This window comes from Capricornis sumatraensis, unplaced genomic scaffold (assembly GCF_032405125.1).
Source record: "Capricornis sumatraensis isolate serow.1 unplaced genomic scaffold, serow.2 scaffold1, whole genome shotgun sequence".
Taxonomy (NCBI): Eukaryota; Metazoa; Chordata; class Mammalia; order Artiodactyla; family Bovidae; genus Capricornis; species Capricornis sumatraensis.
In genome coordinates, this window is record NW_027184612.1 from 13,163 (window position 1) to 21,788 (window position 8,626).

The following is an 8,626-nucleotide window of genomic DNA, read 5'->3' on the forward strand; positions in this document are numbered from 1 at the left end:
AAATAAGAGAAACATTAAATGACCAACCTAACTTTACACTTAAAGCCACTAGAGAAGGAAGAACAGAAAAACCTCAAAGTTAGTAGAAGGAAAGAAATCATAAAAATCAGTGCAGAAATAAGTGAAAAAGAAACAAAGGAGACTATAGCAAAGATCTACAAAACTAAAAGCTGCTTCTTTGAGAATAGAAATAAAATAGACAAACCATTAGCCTGACTCATCAAGGAAAAAAAGGAGAAGAATCAGATCAATAAAATTAGAAATGAAAATGGAAGAATCACAACAGACAACACAGAAATACAAAAGATCATAAGAGACAACTATGAGCAACTATATGCCAGTAAAATGGACAACTTGGAAGAAATGGACAAATTCTTGGAAAAGTATAACATTCCAAAAATGAACCAGGAATAAATACATAATCTGAACAGACCAATCACAAGCAAGGAAATCAAAATTGTAATCAAAAATATTCCAACAAGAGAACAAGATGGCGGAGGAGTAGGTGGACATGGAGTACATCTCTCTCCACGGATACATCAGGAATGCGCGTTCAGACACAAAAGTGCATGCAGGAAGAACACCAGCTGAGAGCGAACAGGAGTACCTGATCAGCGGGAAAAAATATACAGAACCAAGCAAAACTCGGTAGGATGAAGGGACTAGGGGGAAAAACAGGAGCGTTGCTAGAACTGGACCTGCCCTCAGAGGATTGGGGGACTGAAGGAGGGGGTCAGATCCCTACACTGGGGCAATTGTCTGAGTCAGAGGAGAAACATTTAAGGCTAAAACAGCTAATCTGTGGCAGCCTAAATGGAATGAGAATTAGACAGACCTTGCCACAATTATACATAGCCTGGACAGGGATGCAGGTCCCCTAGAAGGTGCAGTGGCTGGGAGCTGGAGCTTAGGGATTGTGGAACAATCCCAGGGTGAGGGATGCTATTGACTGCAGAGAGCCAGACCAAAGGGACATGAGGAAAGAGATTGTGGTGGGAAATGCCTGTGGAGGAAAGCCAGGCAGCCATGGAAGCAAGGTGATACTGCTGAATCACGTGTATGGGGTGGAGCCATCACCATAACCTCTCTCTTCCCACATGCCAGCACCCGGTGGCTGAACGATAGAGAGATTGGCCCATCAAACACCTGACACACTGAACTACAGAGTAGGACCCCACCCAGGGAGCCCCTTTAGGTACCTGAGGCACTGATCTACAGAGTAGGAAGTCAGCCAGAGGGGCCCCTCTATGTGCCTGACATGATGAACAGCAGAGAAGGACCCCAGGCAAGAGAGCCCTCGAAGTGCTTGCACAGGCGGAGCTGTGGAGAAAGACTAGCCAAAGAGGCCTTCTGATCGCCAGTGACCAGAGGCTCAGAAAAAAAGACTGTGATAGGGCCATAACTCCTGTGGCTGAGGCGGTCTGTGTCCCTGCATGCTTGGTACTGAGAGGGTAACAGGCAGGAAGGTCAGGGGTCTCCAAACGGAGGAAATAGCCTGCAAGTGTCAGACATTTTTATCTCTCTTAAGCGGCAGCCGGAAACATACCAGCGATATTTTTTCCTTCTCTATACAAATTTAAAAGGAGGTTTCTCGTAAAATACTGTGTTGGCATAATGACACCTGGTTTCACCTGAAGTTAACTATTCTCAAACCTAAAGATAACCAATGCCCTTTTCTTATGGAAATGTTTGTCTTAAACTATGCTAATGTACTATGCTGCTGCTGCTAAGTCACTTCAGTCGTGTCCAACTCTGTGTGACCCCATAGACAGCAGCCAACCAGGCTCCCCCATCCCTGGGATTCTCCAGGCAAGAACACTGGAGTGGGTTGCCATTTCCTTCTCCAATGCGTGAAAGTGAAAATTGAAAGTGAAGTTGCTCAGTCGTGTCCGACCCTCAGCGACCCCATGGACTGCAGCCTTCCAGGCTTCTCCGTCCATGGGATTTTCCAGGCAGGAGTATTGGAGTGGGGTGCCATTGCCTTCTCTGAATGTACTATGCATTTACCCCAAACTGTTTTCAAGTTGGTTCCGCCTCTTGGCTCAGAACCTACTTGACAAACCAGGATGTTATACTCAGATACTGTTCCTCTAATCTATGTAAATGGAACTATTTGTATGGTGATCTGCCCTTCTTCAAGATTCGAGTTAATCATTTTATGGCCCAGGATGAACCATTTGGTGCCAAGATTATCCCAAAATGCATCTTATGGGTGAGGGGCCTGGTGTCATTCTGAGTTTTAAGACATTCTTTTCTTTCATTAACAGACTGCTAGTGACTATATAACATCCAGCTGAAGACTAGCAGGGGGGTACTCTTTCTACCCCCTTCTGATGCCTATGTCAGAAGCTTTCTCTATCTCCTTTATGCTTTAATAAAACTTTATTACACAAAATCTCTGAGTGATCAAGCCTCGTCTCTGGCCCCGGATTGAATTCTTCTCCTCCGGGGGCCAAGAATCCTGGTGTCTTTGAGTGATTCAACAACAACCTTTCAGTACCTCCAGGGTCCTCATGACCCAAGCAGCTACACCATCTTCACACTCAACCCTCACAGGGGCAGAGCTGCCACAGGCAAAAAAATGTTGCTGTGGGGTTGCTTTGGTCATGTCCAACTCTTTGTGACTCTGTGGACTGTGGCCTGCCAGGCATCTCTATCAGGGAGGTTCTCCAGGCAAGAATACTGGCGTATGTTGGCAAATACTGGCTGCCATACCCTTCTAGAGCACTATATTTCCTACTCCCTTCATGGCCCATTCCCTTGAGTACCTGGTGCTGCCAGAACCTCTGTGACCCAAGGAGCTGCACCACCTCTGAACCTGGCCCTCACTGGGGCAGGCCCAAGTGCTCCACAACAGCCTCAGGAGCAAACCCCAGTGGACAGCCCACATGCAGAGGTAGAAATAAAACCACAATCGAAACTCAGGGGTAGTGCAGCAAAGGAAGAAAACCCAAAACCTTGCCACCAGCTGTACAAGCTGCAGATTAAGCCTGCACAATCAACTAGGCAGACTCTGTGTCTACAGAATATATAAAAGGACATTGAGCGCTCCCACAAGAGCACATGCACTAGTTCTGATAGCTATGGACACTGGAGGCAAGAATACACAGGAGTAGGACCAGATTAGAATCCAAGCCGACCCAACAGTAGGTCCAAATATCAGTACGGTGTTGGAGGGCATCCTAGGGAGATGACGTGGACTATGACTCCCAGCGAGAGAAGGATCCTGACAACAGTGACTCAAGAAAAACATTTATTTTATTCTTGTTTTGACTTGTTCTGTAGTTTCTTGGATTCTTATTTTCTTTTCTCTTTTTTTACTCCCTCTGTTGCAGTTGTCGGTTTTATTGCCACTATGAAGTCTAATTAAGCTTTTGAGTTTTTTTTTTTTTCCTCAATCACACTTTTTATTGTCGCTATAAAACTTTCCTCTATGTGGGGCTTTTGCAGTTCTGTGGAGTTCTCCTTTTTTTTTTTTTTTTTTCATTCCCCTTCCCTTTTTTCTTTTCTTTTTTCTTTTTAATTATAATTTTTATAGACCTATCATTATTTTTCTACATTTATTCCTTTCTTTGTTTTTCCTACTGTTCTCCCCTTGCAGTTAATCTTTAATGTATATAAATCTTCTTTATCTACCTCTCTTTAGCTTTGCATATCTATTCTTTCTTTCCTTTCTCTCCTTTCTTCTCAACATATTTGCTAGTTTTGTTTTCATTGGCACTTGGCAACGGTGCTATTGGCACTTGGTACCCACTTGAAACTACCTGAAAAAGGTGCCACTTGGCACCTTGCTTTAGCTTTGCTTTCCAGCTTGTGCTTCAGTTAGTTTTGTTCATAACTGGTAGATATAATTTTTGGCTTCCTTTGTTCTCTGGGTCAATCGCTTGTACTTTATTGGACAGTTTTGATTTTGCTTATGGATATTTATGTATATGTGTATATTCCATTATTTTAATTATAAGTTGCCTGATTTTGTAACTGTCATTCGTCTGGGGTTCATCTTTGGTTTCTCGTTTATGGGTATTTGTTTTAATCTCACTTAATATCATAACAGACCACTTGTGGAATCCTCATTCCTGACCAGAGATCAAGTCCTGAGCGTTTGAAGTGGGATCACTGACTCCAAGACCCTAGACTACCAGAGATCTAACCGTAGGGGGAAGTATCAAATAGTGAAAACTCCCACAAAGGAAACCACTTGAATACAAGACCTGGCATTCCCCAACCACCAGGAGCACCCTATGCAGGACACCTCATCCAAACAACAACAAACAAAACAGCAATGTAACTGAATCATCGACAGACAGGATTACCACCATATTCAGCCTTGCCCATCAGAGGATAAACAAGCAAACAAACAAAACTCAGCATAAATCTCACCCCATACTAAGCTTACACAAACAACTGCACCAACCTTAGCAGGGCAGAAATCAAAAGGAACAAAGAATTCAACCTTGAGGCCTGGATAAAGGAGACCTCAAACACAATAAGTTTAAAAATATAATGAAAAGGTAGAGAAATACTGCACAAATAAAGGAACAAACTAGAAACATAGAAGTCCAAATAAATGAAGAGGAAATAGGAAAACTACCTGAAAAAGAATTCAGAATAATGATAATAAAGATGATCAAAACATTGAAAGCAGAATGGAGAAAATGCAAGAATCAATTAAGAAACACCTAGGGCAATTAAAGAACAAATACAATACAATTACTGAAATTAAGGATACTCTACAAAGAATCAATAGCAGAATACCTGAAGTAGAAGAATGAATCGGTGACCTGGAACATAAAAGAAGGAGTCAGTGGAAATAACTTCTGAAGAGGAGAATAAAGTAAAAAGAATGAAAAGAACTGAAGACAATCTCAGAGACCTTGGGGACAACATCAAATGCACCAACATTCGAATTATAGGAGTCCCAGAAGAGAAAAAAGCAAGGGTATGAGAAAAATTTTGAAGAGATTATAGCTGAAAATTTCCCCAACATGGAAAAGGAAATAGTCGATCAAGTCCAAGAGGTGCAAAGAGTCCCATACAGGATAAACCCAAGGAGAAACACACCAAGACTCCTACTAATCAAGTTAACAAAGATTAAACACAAAGAAAGAATATTAAAAGAAGCAAGGGAAAAGCAACACGTAGCATACAAGGGAAAGGCCTTGCGTTTAAAAGCTGATCTTTCAGCAGAAATTCTGCAGGCCAGAAGGGAATAGCAGGATATATTTAAAGTACTGAAAGGTAAAAATCTACAACCAAGATTACTCTACCTGACTAAGGACCTCATTCAAAATTGATGGAGAAATCAAAAGCTTTTCAAATAAGCAAAAGTTAAGGATTTACTACCACCAAACCAGCATTACAACAAATGTTAAATTGACTTATATAGTCATGATATACAAGAGAAGAAAAATATCTACAAAATCAAACTACAAACAATTTGGAAAATGCCAGTAGGAACATCAGTTCAGTTCATTTCAGTCCAGTAGCTCAGTTGTGTCCAACTCTTTGCAACCCCATGGACTGCAGCATACCAGGCTTCCCTGTCCATCACCAACTCCCAGAGCCTACTCAAATTCATGTCCATTGAGTGGGTGATGCCATCCAATGATCTCATCCTCTGCCATCCCCTTCTTTTCCCACCCTCAATCTTTTCCAGCATCAGGGTCTTTTCAAATGAGTCAGTTCTTCACATTAATAACCCCTATCAAATTACCAATGGCATTTTTCAGAGAGCAAGAAGAAAAATTTTCACATTGTGTATGGAAACACAAAAGACCCTGAATAGCCAAAGCAATCTTGAGAAAGAAAAATGGAGCTGAAAGAATAAATCTTTCTGACTTCAGAATATACTACAAAGCTAAAGTTATCAAGGCAGTATGGGTGCTGGTAAAAGAAAAAAAAGCAGGAATATAGACCAATGGAATAAGGCAGAAAGTCCAGAGATAAACTCACTCACCTATGGGTACCTTATCTTTGACAACGGAGGCAAGAGTATACAATGGAGGGAGATGGCTTCAGAATGGTGGAGGAATAAGATGACACCACCTTCTCCCCCACAAATATACCAAAAATCATCTGTATGTGGAACAATTCCCACATGATATCTTCTGAACACTGTCAGAGGACCCCAGAAGTCCAGAAGGGCAAACCAATCTCCTCGGAATGAAGTAGAACAAAAGATAAAGACAAAGGATTTCAGAATGGGGACCCTTGTCCCAGCGAGGAAGTCACAAAGTAGGAGAATTTCTAAACAATAAGAAACCCCCTCACAGGTGGGATCAGCAGGGAACTTTGGATCCTCAGAGGAAAGCACGAGGCAAAGCAGAGAAAATTCACTACAGAGATTGTGCCAAACAGCAATTTCCAGCTAAGAAATTGGCTCACATACTCACATTCACCTGCAGCGAGTGGGGGCTGGGTGTGGAGGCTTAGGCTTCAGGGGCTGGTCCTCAGGGAGAGGACTGGGGCTAACTGCTATGAAGATAATATGGAAAAAAAAAAAAAAAAAAACAGGAAAATCCATTGGGCCACCAGAGAAACAAAAGAACATTCCATGGGAAGGCCCTAGCACAGTACTCTAAGTCTGCTTATGCCCACAGAACGAAGGACCATACTCTAGTGACTACCAAAACGGGGCAAGCTGGCTATGGTCTATGGCCCCAGAGACAGTCTGGGAAGCAGGCACATGATTGTCAGCAGCAGAAGGCAAGGTGCCAGTACAGTCAGCTCAAGAGATGGTGACTACTGCCAAGCTATGAAAATCCATGGATTGCTACCTACGTCTTCCTGGGATTTTTAGCGGCTTAGCACTGTCAAAAGTGTCACAGTCTGGGTCCAACTCCTCTTTGGAAACACATAACTCACCTCAGGCTGAGGTGAACCTCCATGTGGCCCAGCCACAGCAAGCACTCCCCACACACTCCAGGGTATTTTCAGTATTCCTCCCTCTCTACAGGGCAACTGAGCAAGTGAGCCCGAAGAAGAAGCCACTTTTATCTCCTATGTCAGGGCAGAGATCAGACACTGGAAAGAGACTTTCAAGGAGAGTTGGGGCAAAAATCAAAGCAAAAGCATGAGCAAAAGAAAGAACAGTGACAAGTGCAGCAGTTTAAATTCCCACAATTAATCTGAGGCTATGCACTTTAGAGTCAAATGTAGACTTTAAGAGAAATTACAAGCTGGAGCAAGGGAAGAACTGAGTCTGAACTGACTCCACACTGCCCATAACAGGTCCAGAGAGCTTCCTAGATATATTGGAAGACTTTCTGAATAGGCAGTAATACTGGAGCAGGAAAACAGAGGAATCACTCAGACGTCCCTCTCACTACCACTCTATATATACTCCCCACCCATATTTTTTTATTTTTAAAATACTGTCCTCCCTTTTTTTCTCATATTATCTAATAGGGTTCTTTATTATTTCTTTAATTTTATTTTTATAACTTACTTTTATCTTTAAAATACATTATTTTAAAAATAAATTCTATATATTTTCTATTCAATGTTTTTTTTTTTATTTTGTATTTTTGAGAGTCTGTTTTTTCTAGGTTTCTTATTTTTTATTTTCAATCTTTTGTATTCAATTTTGTACCTTTGAGAGTCAAATTTTTCACTTAAGGGTTTGATTATTGCCTTGATTGCTCTCTTCTCTTTTCACTCTTCCTAGTCACCTTCTCATCCCTTCTTCTCCTTTTCTTCTTCTGTTCTCTATATAAGCCTGTGAATCTCTCTAGGTGTTCTTGGCTGTTGAGTTGTTTCACCATTAATATGGGAGTTTTCTCTTCTGTGCTGTATTGCCTGAGAAGTCTTGATATTACTCTAAGAGGCTGGGCCTGAATCCCAGAGGTAGGAGACTCAACTCCAGGACCATGTAATAGATGAGACCAAGCTCCAGCCAAGAGCCAGTAAGCTCCAGTGCAGGACACCCCATGCCAATCCTTCAGCAAAGCAGGAGCACAAACCTCCACATTGGTAGGCAGACTGCCAAAAGTCATACCAAACCCACAGATACCCCAAAACACATTACACGACACAGCACTGCCCTACACAGTGACTAGATTCAGCTCCATCCACCAAAACACAGGCACAAGCCCACTCCCTTCCCCAACCAGGAAACCTTTAAAAGGCGCTAGTTCAACTGCACCACAGACTTCACAATTAAGAGGAGCTAGGACCTTCAATGGGCTTCCCTGGTGGCTCAGAGGTTAAAGCGTCTGCCTGGAATGCGGGAGACCCAGGTTCAATCCCTGGGTTGGGAAGATTCCCTGGAGAAGGAAATGGCAACCCACTCCAGTACTCTTGCCTCGAGAATCCCATGGATGGAGGAGCCTGGTAGGCTACAGTCCATGGGGTCACAAAGAGTCAGACACGACTGAGCAACTTTACCTTACTTACTTAGGACCTTCAATAGCTACATAGTTCTGATAGGACTATCGTATCCTAGTTCCATAGGACTGGTGCTGAAGCTGAAGCTCCAATACTTTGGCCACTTGATGTGAAGAACTGACTCATTGGAAAAGACCCTGATGCTGGGGAAGATTGAATGCAGGAGGAGAAGGGGATGACAGAGGATGAGATGGTTGGATGGCATCACTGACTCGACGGGCATTAGTTCGAGCAAGCTCTG

The 8,626-nt window shown here is 42.6% G+C and overlaps 1 non-coding gene across 1 annotated transcript; it reads left to right on the plus strand.

Annotated features, from left to right (window-relative positions):
• The first annotated feature begins 8,186 nt into the window (after nt 1-8,186).
• TRNAS-GGA (transfer RNA serine (anticodon GGA)) lies at nt 8,187-8,258 on the plus strand. Its single transcript has one exon. It is a non-coding gene; the product is annotated as a tRNA-Ser (tRNA).
• The last annotated feature ends 368 nt before the right edge of the window (nt 8,259-8,626 follow it).